Raw genomic sequence first — 18,551 nt, forward strand, 5'->3', positions numbered from 1 at the left:
ATCACAACGGTGTGATCACTCACCTAGAGCCAGACATCCTGGAATGTGAAGTCAAGTGGGCCTTTTTAGAAAGCATCACTACGAACAAAGCTAGCGGAGGTGATGGAATTCCAGTTGAGCTATTTCAAATCCTAAAAGATGATGCTGTGAAAGTGCTGCACTCAATATGCCAGCAAATTTGGAAAACTCAGCAGAGGCCACAGGACTGGAAAAGGTCAGTTTTCATTCCAATCCCAAAGAAAGGCAATGCCAAAGAATGCTCAAACTACCGCACAATTGCACTCATCTCACACACTAGTAAAGTAATGCTCAAAATTCTCCAAGCCAGGCTTCAGCAATACGCAAACCATGAACTTCCAGATGTTCAAGCTGGTTTTAGAAAAGGCAGAGGAACCAGATATCAAATTCCCAACATATGCTGGATCATCGAAAAAGCACGAGAGTTCCAGAAAAACATATTTATTGACTATTCCAAAGCCTTTGACTGTGTGGATCACAAGAAACTGTGGAAAATTCTGAAAGAGATGGGAATACCAGAGCACCTGACCTGCCTCTTGAGAAACCTATATGCAGGTCAGGAAGCAACAGTTAGAACTGGACATGGAACAACAGATTGGTTCCAAATAGGAAAAGGAGTACGTCAAGGCTGTATATTGTCACCCTGCTTATTTAACTTATATGCAGAGTACATATGAGAAACACTGGGCTGGAAGAAGCACAAGCTGGAATCAAGATTGCTGGGAGAAATATCAATAACCTCAGATATGCAGATGACACCACCCTTATGGCAGAAAGTGAAGAGGAACTAAACAGCCTCTTGATGAAAGTGAAAGTGGAGAGTGGAAAAGTTGGCTTAAAGCTCAACATTCAGAAAATGAAGATCATGGCATCCGGTCCCACCACTTCATGGCAAATAGATGGAGAAACAGTGGAAACAGTGTCAGACTTTATTTTTTTGGGCTCCAAAATCACTGCAGATGGTGACTGCAGCCATGAAATTAAAAGACGCTTACTCCTTGGAAGAAAGGTTATGACCAACCTAGATAGCATATTAAAAAGAAGAGATATTACTTTGCCAACAAAGGTTCGTCTAGTCAAGACTATGGTTTTTCCTGTGGTCATGTATGGATGTGAGAGTTGGACTGTGAAGAAGGCTGAGTGCCGAAGAATTGATGCTTTTGAACTGTGGTGTTGGAGAAGACTCTTGAGAGTCCCTTGGACTGCAAGGAGATCCAACCAGTCCATTCTAAAGGAGATCAGTCCTGGGTGTTCTTTGGAAGGACTGATGCTAAAGCTGAAACTCCAATTCTTTGGCCACCTCATGTAAAGAGTTGACTCACTGGAAAAGACCCTGATGCTGGAAGGGTTTGGGGGCAGGAGGAGAAGGGGACGACAGAGGATGAGATGGCTGGATGGCATCACCGACTCGATGCACATGAGTCTGGGTGAACTCCGGGAGTTGGTGATGGACAGTGAGGCCTGGTGTGCTGCGATTCATGGGGTCGCAAAGAGTCGGACACAACTGAGTGACTGAACTGAACTGAACCATTACCAGCATGCCTATCCCAAATTTTGTCCTTGATGTTTTTTCTTTAGTGAGGCATAAACTTTCTTTTCAGCCTAAGGACAGAAGTTCTCAAAAGACACCTTGATAGGAAACTAGAGAAATGAAACAAAAATAAATAAACCACATACCACCCCACCTCCCACAACATGTACACCTCAAAAGAAACAAGACAAAAATGCAGCAAGTGTAAGAACACATATTCTTTAATAAGTCTAGCCAATTCAATGTCAATTTTCTGTCCAAATAATCAAAATTAGAAGTTTTCATTTAATTTTATAAGCCCCCAATTATTAAACACTAATAGTAAGTCAGAAGAGAAAAAGACTGGCAAACACAAAATATGAAAACATCTATTCCAGCCACAAAAGATAACTGAGTTATGTATGTATGAGAAACATAAAAAATAAGAGAATAACTGGCTTTAAGTTCAAAACCTCTGGAAAAGTTATCTTTGAGTAGAAACTGCATGATTTACCTTGGAATATGCAAATTTAAAAGTCGTATTGTCAAAGTTACCCCTCCCCAACAAAGACTTATGTACAGGCTGGAATCCAGAAATGAAGGTTAAAAGCATAAACACTGGTAATTTCCACTAAATGTTTAGAATAGTTTCAGAGTGATATAATACAAGGATTTAGAAGAAAATGAGTGTTATATTTTGGTTTGTTTGTGATATATATAAGGTAAAGTAATTTCCTCCCTTTGGGGTCCTTCTCTTTCTCTTGAGGAATCAGCTGAAACTTAATTCTTTTGGTTAAAAGTTTTAGATGGAATCAAAAATATAAGGGGACGTCAGAACCTTTAATATGTATATACACATATAACACATCCCTGTATCTATATGCATATGTATATATACATATGTCTTCTGTCATCCACACTTAACGATGGCTGCACAGCCCACGAAGAGCGTCAGGCAGCTGCCCTCAGTGCTACCAGATAACTCCAGTGATTCACCCACTGCAGCAGAGTAAATGTTCTCTTCCCCCCAACATTTTCCTGGCAGAGTCAATTTCAATTTAACTAAAAATTTGAGCACCTATTATGTGTCAAGAATATAATTAAAAAGACAGTATGTTATTTGTGCAAGTATAGCTATATAGATCATTGGAACAAAATTGAGAGACAGGACAGAAACCTTCACATTTATGGTTAATTAATTTTTTATGAAAACGTCAAGGTACTTCATTAAAGAAATAAAATTGTTTTAAACAAATGGTTCTGGGAAAACTGGATACAGACTTGCAAAAACTGAATGTGAACTGGTCACATTACACTTAAAAATTAACTCAAAATTAGATAATGGAGAAGATTCTGTGAAGATGGCAGAGTAGGAAGCACCAGAAACTTGAGTCCTCACATAGACAATAATTGCACTGGCAGAATCTGTCTGATTTTGAAACAACCATTTTGGAACTCTGAAGTCTGTTGAAGGCTTGCAAATTTCAGGGAACACTTGGGTGGTATACTGCAGTAAAGTTTAGTCAATTTTATATCTCAGTACAGTAGCAACTACCCATCCACCACCCTTAGTGATGTGGCAGAGAGCTGTGTGCATATTCCTGGAGTAGCTTGGACACAACTTATGGGAGCCAGCGTGGGCAGAAAGGAACTTCTCCAAATAATGGGGATCTATGCTCTGGTCACTGGTTATTGTTTCTCATCACAGAGATGCAGACCAAGAGACAGACAGATAGGCAGCCATTGTTGCTGTACTTCCCCTCATTGTTATAAGACCCTCCCCCTCCAGCTGAAGTGACTTTCAGTGGATTTAAAAGGCTAGTCCTCTCCCCACACCCACTTCATTTTTGGCTTTTCCATTTTTGAGAACCAGACATTAAAAAACAGGCCACTAAAAAACAATTGCCTATAAGGGGAAAATTAGAAAGTGACTACAAATGCCTAAGGAAAGGCTCACTAAATACCTAAGACACTAAGTTTACATGTTATGTTGTTCTGTGAAACAGACAGCTGCTAACAATCAAAAAACCCCAAAATAGTAATAAGAAAACACCAATCCCTGGAAGGGGGAGAATCTGATTTCCAGAGTTACCACATTACTACACTCAAATGTTAGACTCAGTACTAGATTCATATTCCACAAAAAATCACAAGGCATAAAAGAAACAGGAATGTATAAACCACTGAAAGGGAAAAAAAATCAATAGAAACTGTTCCTGGAAAAGACTTATTTATGGCAGTTATGTTCGACAAAGACTTTAAAACAATGGGTGAACAAAATGGAAATATAAATAGAGATTAAAAAACCTAAAAGATACCAAAAAGAAATTCTGGAGCTAAGAAAGTACAATAACTGAAACAACACATTCTTTAAGACTGAAAGGCAGAGATGTGCATGCAGAAGAAAGAATCAATAAACTTAAAGATAGGAAAACAGAAATTATCTAGGCTGAGAAACAGAAGGAAAAACATTAAAGAAATGCAAACAGAGCCTAAGGAACCTGTGGGACACCATCAAGCAGGACAACAGACACATTGTAGGAGTCTTAGAAGGAGAAAAGAAAGAGGAACTGACAGACTATATGAGGAAACAATAACTAAAAACTTCCTAAATCTGATGAAAGATATGACTATAAACGTCCAAGAGGCTTAAAGAATTCCAGGAGCCTGGATAAGTTCTTCGTTGGTGCTGGTGGTGGGAAAATCCTCACAAACCTACTCCTTAGAGGAATTTCCTGCTTTGCTTCTCAAAAGCTGTACTTAAGACATTGTTTTCTCATGTGGACACACCCTGTGATATAATCTATTGGAAGAGACCAACATCAAGTACTTTGGTAGCCAAAATTATCTATCTTTCTGAGGTTTCCCTGTGCTTTTTTTTTTTTTTTTTTTTTTTTTTTGCGGGAAAGAACATCTTTTTCATGGAGATTGGCTGCTTTCAAGTAGGAATGGCTATCATCGTTGAAAGAATGTGGACTCAACCGTGAGCCCTGAGCGCCTCTGTTTCCCCCACCCCCACCCACCTAAACTGCCCCCCTCCACCTTCCCAGGAGTTCCCCACACTCCAGACTAACGGTCCTCTCTGCACAGCAGTCACCTCTTCCTACCACTGACTCCCAAGACTCTGACTTTTGCACAGTTTCTTCTATTACCTCGGAGCTCAGATTACTGGATATAAGGGACTTAGAAGCCTGAATTGAACTGCTTTGCTTCAAGATCTCATTGGAATGGTTTGGTGGCCCCCCATCTGCAACCTGATTTTATCCTGGAGAATACAGTGCAATATCTCTTGTTGATTATTTAAAAAAAAAAAAAAAGATGGATTCAAGAAAGACTTACAGCAAGCCACATTATAACAAATTTTCAAAAGACAATGACAAAGAGAAAATCATAAAAGCAGCAAGAGGAAGCAAGTCATCATATACAAGGATCCTCAATAAAATCATGAGCAGAAACTTGAAGGCCAGAAGATGGTGGGCTGAAATATTAAAAATACTAAAGAATAAAAAAAACTTTCAACTAAGAATCTTTTAAGTGGCAAAACTCTCCTTTAAAAGTGAGTGAAAAATCAAGACATTCCCAGAAAAACAAAATCCAAAGGAGTTAGTGACCACCAGACCTGCCATTAGTGCTCAAGATAGTGCTGGGAAGGTATAAATAACATTAGACAGTAACTCAAAACCACATGGGGAAACAAGCATTACAATAAATGGGTAATTATAAAAGCCAGTATTACTGTAACAATGGCATGTGACTATACTTTTTGTTTTCTACATGATTTAAGAGACTAATATGTTTAAAAAAACAAAAACAAACAAACAAAAAACTATGAAGAAAACTAGAACCTATCAGAAAAGATTTTCTACAACTAAAGACAAAAAAGAAAAAAACAATGAGATGAGTGGAAGGGGTGGACTTATGATACAGTCAAATCCCAAACTCCCCAGGTGCGTGACCCACAAATTGGAGAGTAATTATATTTCAGAGGTTCTCCCAGAGGAATGAGAGTTCTGAGCCCCAAGTCAGACCCCTTAACCCACAGGTGCAGATGAGCCCCCAGAGCATTTGGCTTTGAAGGTTAGTGGGGCTTACTTAATTGCAGGAGCCCCACAGGACTGGGGGAAATTGAGATCTCACTCTTAAAGAAGGAACACAAAACCCTACCTACAGCAAGGCCAAGGGAAAAAGCAGTAATTTGATAGAAACCTGAACTGTATCTATCTGCTCATCTCAGAGTTTCCTGCAAAGGTGAGGGGTGGTTGCGGTTCACCCTGGGGACACACACTGGTGATAGACATACTGGGGAAAATTCAGTGATGTGAATACTGCTGATGTGGTAGCTGACATCTGGGCTCACTAGCTCCAAGACCTGGCCTGTAGGCTACAGTGCTGGGAAGCTTCATGCCAAACAACTGAGTGGGGACACAGTCTCCTGTGCCCAGGCCCTCAGGAAAAAAAAAAAAAAAAAAAGTGGGGAGTGGGGGAAAAGCCTTTTGAACTCAAGTGGAAAAAAACTGAGATTTCTGGTGCGATCTTTGTGTAAAAGTTAACTTGTAAATAAATTATTTTAGTTGACTTGAAAGTAAGAGCTTACAAATTAAATCTAAATATATAAAAAACTGGCCAAGATAAATTTTAGGATCCATGATCTGGGAAATATTCAGTACTGAATTGATATCTGTTATTGAAGGTGGTTTAAGCTTGTTGGTTTGATTAATATAGATTATGTCTAGGCTTATCAATGTTAATATTCCTGTTGTACCTAGGTTTGTGTGTGTGATAGCTGTTCAGTCATGTCAGACTCTCTGTGACTCCATGGACTATAGCCCACCAGGCTCCTCTGTGCATGGAAATCTCCAGGCAAGAATAATGGAGTGGCTTGCCGTTCCCTTCTCCAGGGGATCTTCCCAACCCAGGGGTCAAATCTGGGTCTCCTGCATTGCAGGCAGGTTCTTTACCATCTGAGCCACCAGGAAAGCCCTGTACCTAGGTTTACTAGAGGTCAAATAAGACCTTGTTCTGTTACAAATTTGCTGATAAGAAAACTAACTCAATGTGGAAAAACTTTTAAGGAAACAAAATACAAATGAGATAAAGAGCTTTAGGTGAACTTGCAGAAATGATTGTATTTTAGGATCTCTCCAGATATTCAACAACCTGAAAGTTAAAAACTGTGCTAAAATAAATTAGGTGGTAAATTTAGTTGAGTAAATGAACTTTAAAAGTAAGCTGGTATAAAACTTAAATTTGGCTTTTCTGTTAAAAAAGAGACAAGTTTTCTGAAGATGTTAAATTGCCTTTGATAACTGATTTTCAAGTTTCTTTACCTCTTAAATGATCTGTTCTACATTTGTCCTTGAAGTATTTAATTGTTACTTTGGCTAAGTAACTACTGTTTCACAGTGACTTATGGTCCTATCTGAGTGTCCTAAATCCCTTTGATATTTATTGACAAAACTTCTTAAATCAAATTCTAATGAAGCACTTTTGACCACTAGCTAACTTTGGGATGCTTTAGGAGGCTTCTCAAACATCCTAGAGAGAGATATTGAACTAATAGGGTTCATTTGGTATGCTGAATTGCATGGGAGGTATTGTTGAATAAGTAATAAATCTCCTTAGGTTATACAGTATGATAAATGTTACTAATATATCTATCCCATAAATTAAATGGAGTGCCTAAAATTCATATAAATGTTATCAGTTATCTTAAAGTGTTGTCACAGCCGTAACCAAGTTCCTCTGTTAACTGCACTGTAATCAAATTTTAAAAGTGCCTTTTTAATATAGACAGTTATGGTTTTATTCTGATGCTTTTGCAAAAATGCTTCCTCTTCAAGAAGATTTATAGAAAGGACTTTTGGATAAATACAAGTTTCTTATTTTCAGACCATAATGCTGAACTAGGTAAGAAATGAAAGGATTCTAATGAGAAGCCTGATGGCTTTACCAAGATTAACAAAAGGACTGAAAGAACTGGTGAATATGCTTATAACTTACATGGTTTCTATCTGAAAAACTACTGGTTTGAGCCTGTGTTTTCCAGGTGTAAGGAAAACCTTTCCCCTCAAACTAATGACTATTTACAGTAATTTGATAAATTATACTTTTGTAAGCAAAGCTGAAACATTTACTTTTTCTATCTGATCCCTCCAAAGATTGGAAACTCTAAGGTTTCCAGTAGCTTTATCAGATAATTTAGGAAGGCTATCTCACTAACAGATAACAGAAATCTCAAGAAATTTTGGAGACCTTAACAAGGGAGGAATTCATGTAGATAGATCTGTTAGGTGAAATCTGTGATAAGCTTTTGGCATGACTCTCCTAGCCCTGAGATGTTTTTTTTAAAAGTTCAGTCCAAAACTCTTATAAAAGTTTCAGCAAAGCTAAAAAGTCTAAGATCAATTATGGTTATATAGATTGTCAGGCCAAGTTTATTATAACCAGAGTTATTCTGCAAAGAAACTAATCTTAATTTGGTTGTATTTGGTAAAAATGAGGGTAATTTTGGGAAGAAAAGATGTTTCAATGAATATTAAATGCTGGTTTGTTAATAGAAAAGTTAAAGTCGCTCAGCCGTGTCCAACTCTTTGCAGCCCATGGACTATACAGCCCATGGAATTCTCCAGGCCAAAATACTGGAGTGGGTAGCCTTTCCCTCCTCCAGGGGATCTTCCCAACCCAGGGATCGATCCCAGGTCTCCCACACTGCAGACAGATTCTTTACCAGCTGAGCCATAAGGGAAGCCCAAGAGTACTGGAGTGTGTAGCCTATCCCTTCTTCAGGGCATCTTCCTGACCCAGGAATCGAACCGGAGTCTCCTGCATTGCAGGCAGATGATTCTTTACCAAATGAGCTATCAGGGAAGACCTTGTTAATGGAGGTCTATATCTACTAAGACTCATTTCCTGAATAGTTCTTTGGGGGCTTCCCTGATAGCTCAGTTGGTAAAGAATTTGCCTGCAATTCAGGAGACCTGGGTTTGATCCCTGGGTTGGGAAGATCCCCTGGAGAAGGGAAAGATTAGTCCATGGAGTTGCAAAGAATTGAACACAACTGAGCAACTTTCACTTTCACATGTGGCAGTTTGGAAAATGCAAATAAACCAACAAACAACTGAATAGTTCTTTGCTGTTATGTTATGTTAATGTAAAATTTAACTGAATTTTAAGGACACTAAATTTCTTGGGGCTTCCCTCACAGCTCCCAATATGGTCAAATTTATAACCATGATGGGGCCCTGTCAACTACAAATTGGCACTTGTCAAAGGCATTTGCCATCTGCCTCTGCAGAGTTTGAACCCTGTGCTGCTGTAGCTGTTGACCTCTGACATGCCCTGAGAGGAATTCAGGGTGGAACTCTGTGCTCCAGAGAAACTGGTGGAGCAGGGTTTTAGACAGATATTTTCAGGAACTGATTTCATGATCCCAATCCTTGCATCTCCTCATATCTAGAAAAGCACTAAATTCCTTCAAGATGACATCAGCTCCTTGTGACTAGCAGAAAATCTTTTGTAAAATAAGTACCTGATTGCATTGAACTCCCTCTTCACCACAATCTTATATGTTGACCTTCCTCCACTTCCTCTTTGAAGCAGTTTCTCAGAGCTATCTGAGGTGCTGTCTCCCAGACTACAGTCCTCATTTTCCCTGGAAGAAAACTTAACTCACAACTCTCACATTGTGCATATTTTTTAGTCAACAGAAGGAAACGATGAAGATTAGCACAAAGTAGAGAAAAGAAAAATAGAGGAAAAAAAATAAATGAAAGCAAGAGTTGGTTCTTCAAAAAAATTTTTTAAATTGACATATCTTCAGCTAGATGGGCTTAGAAAGAAGAGAGAGAAGACTCAAATTATTAAAGTCAGAAATAAAAATGGGGACATTACTACTCATTACACAGAAATGATTATAAGAGAGTATTATGAACACATATATGTGAAATAAACTGGATAACCTAGATGAAGTGGAAAAATTCCTAGACACACAAAACCTTTCAAGACTAAATCACAAATAATAGAAAACTGGAACAGACCTATAACTATTACAGTAAAGAGCCTGAATCAGTAATCAAAAATCTCCCAGCAAAGAAAAGCCCTGGACAAGATGCTGTCACCGGTCAATTCTACCATTTAAAGAACTAAATCAGGGGTGGGATGGGGGGAGCAGAGGGAGGATCAAGAGAAAGGGGATATATATACATATATAAAATAATGACTGATTCACACTGTTGTATAGCAGAAACCAACACAACATTGTAAGGCAATTTTCTATCAATTAAAAAAGAAAAATAAAAACAAGAACTAAATCAATCCTTCTCAAAATTTTTCCAAAAATCTGAAGAGAAGATAACACTTCCTAAATCATTTCATGAGGCCAGCATAACCTTGATATTGAAATTAGATAAAGACACTACATGAAAAGAAAATTACAGACTAATATCCCTTATGAAACATCAAACAAAAATCCTCAAGAAAAGGATTCAGCACTATCCTGTATACTGCTTGAATACAAGAATACAAGTCAACCCACAGAATGCAGGAAAATGTCTTCAAATCATGTATCTGATAAGTGATTAATATCCAGAATATACAGAGAACTTCTAAAACTCAGTAACAACCAAACAACTAAATTTTTAAAATGGACACTGTTGGTGGGAATGCAAACAAGTACAGCCACTATGGAGAACAGGGTGGCGATTCCTTAAAAAACTGGAAATAGAACTGCCTTATGATCCGGCAATCCCACTGCTGGGTATACACACCGAGGAAACCAGAACTGAAAGAGACACGTGTACCCCAATGATCATCACAGCACTGTTTATAATAGCCAGGACATGGAAACAACCTAGATGTCCATCAGCAGATGAATGGACAAGAAAGCTGTGGTACATATACACAATGGAATATTACTCAGCCATTAAAAAGAATACATTTGAATCAGTCCTAATGAAGTGGATGAAACTGGAGCCGATTATACAGAGTGAAGCCAGAAAGAAAAATACCAATACAGTATACTAACGCATATATATGGACTTTAGAAAGATAGTAATGATAACCCTGTATGCGAGACAGCAAAAGAGACACAGATGTATAGAACAGTCTTTTAGACTCTGTGGGAGAGGGAGGGGGGATGATTTGGGAGAATGGCATTGAAACATGTATAATATTATATAAGAAATGAATCGCCAGTCCAGGTTCGATGCAGGATACAGGAAGCTTGGGGCTGGTGCACTGGGATGACCCAGAGGGATGGTATGGGGAGGGAGGTGGGTGGGGGGTTCAGGATGGGAACACATGTACACCTGTGGCGGATTCATGTTGATGTATGGCAAAACCAATACAATATTTTAAAGTAATTAGCCTCTAATTAAAATAAATAAATTTAATTTAAAAAAATAAAATAAAAATGGACAAACAACTACAACAGACAGTTCCCCAAAGAAGATAAATGAATGGCCAATAAGCACATGAAAAGATCCTCAACATCACTTCATTAGGGAAGTGCAAATCAAAATTACAATGAGATACTACCTCAGACCCATTAGGATGGGTACTGCCAGAAAAAAATAAGACAAGTGTTTGCAATGAAGTGGAGAAACTGGAACCCTTGCACACTGTTGGTGGTATCACTGCTGTATAAAAGCAGTAAGTACCTCAAAAAATTAAAAAGAGAATTACCATATGATCCAGAAATTCTACTTCAGGGCATATTCCCAAAGGAACTGAAGGCAGAGTATCAAAGAGTTATTTGTACACCCATGTTCACAGCAGCATTATTCCCAACAGCTAAAACATGGAAGCAACCCAAGCAACCGGCACCACATGAATAAACAAAATGTGGTATATTCATAAACTGGACTACTAACCTTAAAAACAAAGGAAATTCTGCAATATGCTATAATGCAGATGAAAACTTGAGGATATTACAATAAGTAAAATAAGTCAGTCACAATAAGACAAATATTTATGTATGATTCCACTTCTATTGGTTACATAGAGTAGTCAAAGTCAGAATGGTAGCTGCCAGTGCTGGCAAGGGAAAATGAGGAGTTACTGTTTAATAGGTACAGATTTTAAGCTTCATTAAGATGAATAGAGCTATGGGGACGAATGGTGGTGACGGGCACACAACAACGTGAACATAATACCACTAAACTGTATACTTTAAAATGGCTAAAATAGTAAATTTTATGTGTATTTTACTACAATGAAACAAATGGATCATAGACTTTCAATGAAGAATTAAAACCATAAAATAATTCATTGTGGCCTTGGGTTAGGTAGTTATTAAATGAACACCAAAAGCATGGCTTATAAAAGAAAAAATCAATAAACTAGACTGCAATATTCTTTGTTTTTCAAAAGAATGTTAAGAACCTAAGAAGGCAAGTCATGGTCTAGGAGAGAACATTTGCAAGTCATATATTTAATAAAGGTTCTGTAACAAGAGTATCTAAAGGAACTTTAGAAAACAATAATAAGACAACACACTTTAAAATGGGCAGAAGATATGAATAAATATTTCCTCAAATAAGATGCAAGAATAGCCGATAAGTAAATAAAAAGATGTTCAAAATCACTAGTCATTAGGGAAATGCAAGTTAAAATGAGATAGCCACTGGCTATAATCAAAACAAGAGACAATATCAAGGGTTGGCAGGGATGTGGAGAAACTGGGACCCTCATACATTGCTGGTGGGAATGATAAACAGTACAGTCACTTTGGAAAACAGCTTGACAAAAGACACTTAAATAAAAGTCAAACATAAATTTCCATACAACCCAGCAATTTCACTCCTAAGTATCCACCTAAGAGAAATGAAAACACCTCCACACAAAGACATGCATCAGATGTTCATAGCAAATGTCCATCAACTAGGGAATAAACAACATGTATGCAATGGAAAGTGATGAAAGTGGAGTGGAGAGTGAAAAAGTTGGCTTAAAGCTCAACATTCAGAAAATGAAGATCATGGCATCCGGTCCCATCACTTCATGGGAAATAGATGGGGAAACAGTGGAAACAGTGTCAGACTTTATTTTTCTGGGCTCCAAAATCACTGCAGATGGTGACTGCAGCCATGAAATTAAAAGATGCTTACTCCTTGGAAGGAAAGTTATGACCAACCTAGACAGCATATTGAAAATCAGAGACATTACTTTGCCAACAAAGGTCTGTCTAGTCAGGGCTATGGTTTTTCCTGTGGTCATGTATGGATGTGAGAGTTGGACTGTGAAGAAGGCTGAGCGCCGAAGAATTGATGCTTTTGAACTGTGGTGTTGGAGAAGACTCTTGAGAGTCCCCTGGACTGCAAGGAGATCCAACCAGTCTATTCTAAAGGAGATCAGTCCTGGGTATTCTTTGGAAGGACTGATGCTAAAGCTGAAACTCCAGTACTTTGGCCACCTCATGCGAAGAGCTGACTTATTTGAAAAGACCCTGATGCTGGGAGGGATTGGGGGCAGGAGGAGAAGCGGACGACAGAAGATGAGATAGCTGGATGGCATCACTGACTCGATGGACGTGAGTCTGGGTGAACTCCTGGAGTTGGTGATGAACAGGGAGGCCTGACGTGCTGCGATTCATGGGGTCGCAAAGAGTCGGACACAACTGAGCGACTGAACTGAATTGAACTGATGCAATGGAATGCTACTCCACAATAAAGTAAGATGAATTATTGACACATGCTGTAACATAGAAAAACCTCAAAAACATTATTCTAGGGACTTCCCTGGCAGTTCAGTGTTTTAAGACTTTAGGTTTCCAATACAGAGGATGTGAGATGAATCCCTAATTGGGGAATTAAGATCCCACATGCCATGTGGCACAGCCAAGCAAACAAACAAAATAAACATGCTAAGTGAAAGAAGTCAGATGTAAAAGAATACGAGTCCATTCACATTGTGTGTGTGTGTGTGTGTGTGTGTGAGCGTGCAGTGTGCACACGCATGCACACACTTAGTTGTGTTTGACTCTTTTTGCAACCCCATGGATTGTAGCAGGCTCCTCTGTCCATGGGATTTCCCAGGCAAGAATACTGGAGGGGGTTGCCATTTCCTTCTCCAGGGGATCTTTCCAACCCAGGCATCGAACCCACATCTCTTGTGTCTCCTGCACTGGCTGGCAGATTATTTACCACTAGTGCCACCTAGGAAGCCATTCACATTAGATTACCAGAAAATGCAAATCTATAGGAACACAAAGCAGATCAGAACTTGCCAGGGGCTGAAGATGAACTTGAGATTGACTACAAATGGATATAAGGGAACTTTGGGGGATGACAGAAATGTCTTAGATTTAAACTATGGTTATGGTTGCATAGTTCTTTAAATTTATTTATAAATTATTGGATTATATCCTTAAAATAGGTGAATGTTACACTATGTAAATTATAACTGAATAAAAAAGCTTTTTTAAAAAAAGGACACCCATGATTCCACTATTTTACTTAAAAACTAGACTACTACCTATACTATGGTGCCCTCTACAAGAGTAACAAATTTAGTGTTTATCATTTTCATCTTTTACTATTATTTTATAGATGCATCAGAAAACAATATATTTTCATTTTGTTTTACTTTTTATTATGAAAAATTTCACCTGTATACTCTACAACTACTTTAACAATCATTATAACTTCTTAACAATTTATCCCATCCCCTTTTCCACTTAGCTATTTTATAGTATTAACATGACATTTCATCTCAAACTTCACATGGAGTTAGCTACAAAAAAATAAATTTTATAATTTAACTATAACATCACACCTAACAAAAACATTATAATACCAACTCATATTTAAATTTCCTCAATTGTACAAAACTGTCTTTTACTGATCATTTCTCACATCTCCTTTAATCCAGAACATCCCCTCCCCACACTCCACCTTTCCTTCTCCATAACACTTTGCTGAAGAGACCAGGCCAACTGTCCTACAAAGTGGCCATCTTCTAGATTTGCCTCATTGATTCCATTAGGTATGATTTAACTTGTGCTTCTAATCCCTATTTATCCTGTAAAATGGAAGTCAGACCTTAGTGAAAGTTGCTCAGTTGTGTCCGACTCTTTGCGACCCCATAAACTATACAGTCCATGGACTGTCCTTCCACGAAAGTCCTTCTCCAGCGGATCTTCCCAACGCAGGAATCGAATCAGGGTCTCCAGCATTGCAGGCGGATTCTTCACCAACTGAGCTATCAGGGAAGCCCGAAAGACCTTAAGACTTGATCTGTATGTAGCGTAATCATTTTTGGCAAGAGTATTCAGTTTTGCTTGATTTTGTTTTAAAAAATTGGTATCACTTTGATATGGTTCTAAGATTTTTTCACTTAACATTCTCTTCTGTAGTCAACCATTTTGTTGCCTAACATTCCCTTTTGGATTCATCTATTCTGTTGCCTGGATTTATACACTAATTTTCACTACTGCATAAACCATTGTGTGATTATAATTAAAATTTATCCATTCCACTGAAGATTTACATTTAGATTTTTCATTTTTGGCTCAGCTGTTACACATTTATAAACATTCAAGCACACAGTTTACAGGATACATGGGGAAGCTTCTCTAGGCACATACATCTATATGAGAACAGATAGGTCTTATCGGGGATCAGCTAACTACGGCCCAAAAGGGGCCTATTATAGTTTTCTGTAAATAAAATTTTATTGGAACACATCCATGCTCATTCATGTATCACCTATGGCTGCTTTTATATTACTGTGGCACAGTTCAGTACTTGTGAAAGAGATTTCGATATGTCCCAAAGCCTAAAATATTTGCTGCCTATTCCTTTACAGAAGTTTACTGACTCCTGGGTTATAATGTATTTCCAAGAACACCAAACTTATGCAAAATATTTGTACTAATTTACATTTCCACCAATGTAAACCAATCCATAACTCCTTTGACTTATAACCTCTGAATCTTGGTATTTCCAAACTTCATAATTTTTGCCTATGTATTGAGAGGGGAAAAAAAGTTCTCAGTGTGGTCATCATTTGCATTTCTCCCAACATTAGCAAAGTTGGACATTTTTTCATGTTTTTTGCTATTAATATTCCCGTTTTGTAAAATGTTTGATGTCTCATCTATTTAAAAAATTTTTTATCCTATAAGCCAGTAAAAAAATAAGACAACAATCTCTTTTTAACCATGTGATAGTTCTTTACATATGTGGACACTAATTGTCTATCAGTTCTATGTATTGAAAATAGCTTCTCTCATTTTGTACCTTGTCTTTTAAAATTCTGTTTAGTATTTCTGTATAAAACAGGTTACTTGTTTTGAACAGCATCCAATTTATCAACCTTTCATTTTATAGTGTTTTTGATAAGTTTTTCCCTATGTCCTGGTGAGAAATATATTCTCCTGTATTTTATAGTTCTAAGGGTGGTATAATTTCTTTCATATGTAACTATTTAATCTATGTGGAATAGATTTTAATGTATGATGGAAGGCAGAGATCCAATTTGATTTTCTTAATATGACTAACAACTGCCCCTCACTCTTTCATATATAAGACATTATGATGTGATGACCACATTACAGTATTAGCACAGGAATAAATGGACCAGTGGATGAGAATACAGATATACCCTGTTTTATTATGCTCTGCTTTACTGTGCTTCACAGTTACTGAGTTTTTTTACAAACTGAGGGTTTACAGCAATCCTATGTTGTCATATGATTAGCCTTTTCTATCAATAAAGTATTTTAACTACTATATGAACATTTTAAAGGACATAAAGCTATTGTACAATTAATAGACCACAGTATATTGTAAACATAACATGTGCACTGGGAAACTAAAAATTTGTGTGACTCATTCTACTGCTGTATTTGCTTTATTGCGGTGGTCTAGAACTGAACCTAGGGTATCTGAAATATCTCCTAGGATATTCCTGTAGTTTTCAGTGTGCACCAGTTTTCAGTGTTCACCTCCTTGGTTAAATTTATTTCTAGTATTTTATTTTTCTGATATAATTGCAAATGGGATTGTTTTCCTAATTGTTCTTTCTGATAGTTCACTGTTAGTACACAGAAATGAGAGAGATTTCTGTATACTGGTTTTGTACCCTGCAAAGTTCACTTATTAGTTATAATAATAGTTTTTTGGTAAGTCTTTATAGTTTTCTATGTTAGAACTGACCTTTGAACAATCAAAGAGTCTGAACCACGTGGGTCCACTTATATACAGACTTTTTCAATAGTAGATACTATAGTACTGCACTAGCTATGGTTGGCTGAATCTGTGAATGCAAAACTTCAAACACAGAGAAACCTCTAATACAGAGGAAGTGGCTATACAGATAGCCAACTATAAATTACACACGGATTTTTGACTACATGGAAGGTTGGCACCCCTGACCCATGCACTAGTCAAGGGTCAACTGCAAATAGAGTCATCTGTAAACAGTGACATTTTACTAATTTCTTTCCGATTTGGATGCCTTTTATTTCTTCTTGACTAATTAAATGCCCTGATCAGGATTTCCAATACTATGTTGGACAAACTGTTTGTAACAAATTACCTCTTCATAAGGAGTGTACTATTCCTTATTCTTGGGGGCTTCCTAGGTGGCACCAGTGGTAAAGAACCTGCCTGCCAAGAGACACAGGTTCGATTCCTAGGTCAGGAAGATCCCCTGGAGGAGGGCATGGCAACCCACTCCAGTATTCTTGCTTAGAGAATCCCATGGAGAGAAGCGCCTAGGGGGTTACAGTCCATATGGTCACAGAGTCAGACATGACTGAAGTGAATTAGCACACATATTCATATTCTACATCCTCAGCAACACTTCAAATCATCAGATTCTGATTTCTGCCAACAGAGAAGGTAAATACTATTCTGACTGTGGTTTTAATTTGCATGTCCCTGATTAGGAAAGAGCCTGGACATCTTTTTGTATGTTTTAAGCACATGTAAATATGCTCTTTCATGAGTACTTGTTTTTCCATCCACAATTGAGTTCTTTGGAAAAATTCTTTTCCTACTGTGAAGACCATTATTTCATTCTTCTAATATACTTCAATGGGAAAAAGTCCTTGATTCAATGTATACATTTAAAGTTAGTGCATTGTGTGTTTTTCTTACCCTAAAATAATGAACATATTATTCCTGCATTTGCACCTGAATTATTTGGAACATTGCCTTTGACTTTTAGGCCTGTGATCCACTGTGGATGAATTTTTGTGTTTGATGTGAAGTAATGTTGAGTTTCAAGCCAAAAGAACTATGGTTTTTCAAGTAGTCATGTATGGATGTGAGAACTGGACTATGAAGAAAGCTGAGCACTGAAGAATTGATGCTTTTGAATTGTAGTGTTGGAGAAGACTCTTGAGAGTCCCTTGGGCTGCAAGGAGATCCAACCAGTCCATCCTAAAGGAAATCAGTCCTGAATATTCATTGGAAGGACTGACCCTGAAGCTGAAATTCCAGTACTTTGGCCACCTGATGCAAAGAACTGACTGATTTGAAAAGAGCCTGATGCTGGGAAAGACTGAAGGCAGGAGGGGAAGGGGACGACAGAGGATGAGATAGTTGGATGGCATCACCAACTCAGTGGACATGAGTTTGAGTATACTCTGGGCATTGGTGATGGACAGGGAAGCCTGGCATTCTGCAGGCCACGGGGTTGCAAAAAGTCCAACAGGACTGAGTGACTGAACTAAACTGATGTGAAGTAATAATCCCATCTTTTTTCCCCATATATTCAGTTGGTCTCCAAACCTCTACTTATTCTAAAAAGTAAATCCTTTTTCCAGTAATATTCACATCACTTTGCTACAATCAAGGGACATACATGGCTGTTCTGTTTATGGGCCATTTTGTTCTAAAGGTCTATTTGTCTATCACTACTACTAAGTCGCTTCAGTCGTGTCCGACTCTGTGCGACCCCATAGACAGCAGCCTACCAGGCTCCCCCGTCCCTGGGATTCTCCAGGCAAGAACACTGGAGTGTGTTGACATTTCCTTCTCCAATGCATGAAAGTGAAAAGTGAAAGTGAAGTCGCTCA

At 38.0% G+C, this 18,551-nt stretch overlaps 1 protein-coding gene across 3 annotated transcripts in view; it reads right to left on the reverse strand.

The window, feature by feature from the left end:
- Positions 1 to 18,551, reverse strand: part of GKAP1 (G kinase anchoring protein 1) — a 94,039-nt gene that overhangs the window by 32,822 nt on the left and 42,666 nt on the right. The gene's annotated exons all lie outside the window — the stretch shown is intronic.

This window comes from Bubalus bubalis, chromosome 3, assembly GCF_019923935.1.
Source record: "Bubalus bubalis isolate 160015118507 breed Murrah chromosome 3, NDDB_SH_1, whole genome shotgun sequence".
NCBI lineage: Eukaryota > Metazoa > Chordata > Mammalia > Artiodactyla > Bovidae > Bubalus > Bubalus bubalis.